General features: G+C 39.9%; 1 pseudogene; it reads left to right on the top strand.

Annotated features, from left to right (window-relative positions):
- The first annotated feature begins 1,519 nt into the window (after nucleotides 1-1,519).
- On the top strand, nucleotides 1,520-2,510 carry LOC149250884 (protein trichome birefringence-like 26 pseudogene; annotated as a pseudogene).
- The last annotated feature ends 440 nt before the right edge of the window (nucleotides 2,511-2,950 follow it).

Genomic DNA, 2,950 nt, shown 5'->3' with positions numbered 1-2,950 from the left:
TATGTGTGATGGATACAAAATGAAGGCATAACCTTTAAATAATTGGCACTAATATCGGCCATTGCAGATGTGTTGGGGATTATAAGTGTAAAGAAAATACATTTAAGAACATTCCCAAATGAGCACCAAAGAGTGCCACCTTTGGGCAGTCGCATTATGGAGACATTATCTTTACCCTGGTATGGTAGTCCCTTTATAAAGATTTGGAAAATTTATAAGTCTCGCGAGAATGACTCATCAGGTACTCATATTCCAAATCCCCATTGAAGTGCATACGGGGCATCATAAGGTGGCAGTGACAAGGTAAGTTGGAAAATGCAGGTGTCATCGTGAAAATCCAATACAAAGGATGCTCATAGAACAACGTTGGTGAATGTGTTGACATAACCATTACATTGGAGCAACATGTATCCAATATGTGAGTGCCTATGGTTGAGGAAATTGTTTGAAAGACCAATGTCGAAAGCGAACTTGAAGTGCTTAACCATGAGCATGCTTAAGGACAAAAGATTGTTTCGCTAAATACACGCATTGGGAGAGATGACAGTCATTGTATATGTATATACATAAACAAATCCACAACAGTTTTTCTATTTCCCAGCTTGAAAGCTATTATAGGGAGTAAAGCCAACACTTATGATGGGGTAAGGACTAAAACACCTCGTTAAAAGGATATAAGGTTATACGTCGAATTCAAAGAGTGGGTGAAGGGTCAGGGTGAACTCAGCATCGAGACACTCATATTGACGTGTTGAAAGATGATCTCAAACCATATTTTCTTTATGTTTCCAATGTTGCGTTGAAGGTATCTTCTTTGACCACCAAGTTTAACGTTCTAGAAAGGAATACCAAGTTGAACAGGCAGATCGAGGCTCCTGGCATGGCTACACCAGCGCACATAATAACGGAAAATGCGGTTATAGAGCTCCACTCAAAGACAACGCAAGTGTCGCATGACTCAAGCATTGATACCCACATTGGTAATATTGCTTCTACATTAAGGAAATACCCACAAGTAGCAATTTCTTTGTTGCAAGCTCTAGGTCACAGACTCCCACCAAGATGCATTTTCCCAACTGCAACGTCTCCCAAGGTTGCAAAGTCGCATTTCAGAGCCTCGAGGAAGCCACTGGGAAGTGCAAACAGCTATGCAACATGACTATGCGACTTATGGTAAGTTGCACCACCACCAAAGTCGCAACAATGCACCCCACAAACAACAAAAAGATGTAACCTTCGAAGAGATACGACTATGTGACCTTTACCCAGGTCACTGAGTCGAATAGTCGCAGCAAAAATACATCGGATCTCCAATAAAATGCGACCACGTGACCCTCATACCATTGAAATGAAACCCTTCTACCTGACATTGAAATGTATTGTGGGTCACAGTCCACATGCCCAACCTCCAGCAACCAATTCTCATATGTGACTTAAAGTCATATCCAATATTACGACTTGAGGAGGGGCTTGGGGAGCCATAAATCGCACTTGCAGATTCTAGAAAATGTGAACATGCTTCAACGCCAACAGATTATTGCACATTGTAAATAATAAGGTGTGGGGCTTCATTAGAGACTCTATTTGCTCGCAAAAATTTGCAGTCGCTTGTTTTCCTTCTCTCTCAGGTAGAAGACCCTATGGATGCGTACCATGTTTATGTGCTAGTTTTTCCCTTATTACAACTTTACTCTCATAATTTTGTGGTATCCATACCTCATAAAGAAATCAAAAGCTGAGATAATGGTTGTTGAAGGATCAAATAAAACTGTACCGTGATACCATTGATGAAAGCTGGAAGAATCAGTTGCATGAATTCGATTTTATAGTTTTATCTGGAGGTGAATGGTTCTATAAGTCATCTATCTCTCGAAAAGAACAAAGTTGTGGGTTGCCACTATTGTACAGAAATGAATTTTACAGGCCTAGAACACCTTTTTTTATATAAAATCCCTTAGATTGGCATTCAAGTTCATTACTACCTCTCCAAACTACAAGGGTTTAACATTCTTCAGAACTTTTACAACTGACCACTTTAAAACTGAGGAATGGTTCAATGACAGTACTTGTAACCGCATTGTTCCACAAGGATCCGTTTAGCATGCCATTGTTAGATGCAGAAATGCACAAAGTTGAGTGGAGGAATTTTAGAAAGCAGTCAAAGAAGGCTTTGCAAAGGGACTGAAATTGAAGATTTTGGATACTTCTTAGGCTTTATTGTTGAGGCCTGATGGACAGGTAGGTCCCAAAACCAATCAAACTAAACAACAGTGGAGCTACATTCAAGACCCATTTCATAGTAGGTCCATGGAAAAAACATTGATGGAAGATGCACCGAGAGACCCTTTGAAATCCACTCCCTCTAACAACATGGTGGCACAACAACAATTGACCACACAGGGGTCTAAATTAATCATTTATTAATACCATTCTTTCAATTAGTTTACTTTATTTCCAGCATCATCCTTTGTTTAAAATTATGTTTGACCAATGTTATGCAGACAGAATGAGGGAAGCAAGATGTTGGTACATGAAGAAGGATTATGGTTTCTCATGGAGCTTGTGTAACTAGGGTTTCCTTTAGCAAGCAAGATGGTCCCTTACAAGCTTCAAGAACCTTTCAATAAACTCAAAGGCACATCACCAAAATATGGATGAATGCAAGTGAGGCATAGTGGCAGGAAAATAGGCTTGTCTCAGGACCTAGCAACTACATCATTGCAGCAGATGGACAACATGTGTTATAGGGTTTCCAAGAACCCTCTAGATCCTCCTCTTCTTCTTCGTAATATAATTATCGCTCACCGTAATGTAAGCAACTATTATAAGACTTATTTGAGCATGTAACAGTCATTAGGACTAAGAGAGAAGTGAGTAAGATCAAGAGTCATGAGGGTAGCAGAAAGGTCACATGAGGAGGTGAAGGGTCACCCTCCACATTTCTATAAAT

The sequence above is a fragment of the Pinus tabuliformis genome, chromosome 7 (assembly GCF_031772625.1).
Source record: "Pinus tabuliformis cultivar Carrire ecotype Pingquan chromosome 7, CPIR1, whole genome shotgun sequence".
Taxonomy (NCBI): domain Eukaryota; kingdom Viridiplantae; phylum Streptophyta; class Pinopsida; order Pinales; family Pinaceae; genus Pinus; species Pinus tabuliformis.
The sequence above is the reverse complement of the archived record's forward strand: the minus strand, read 5'-3'. Positions and strand labels throughout refer to the sequence as shown.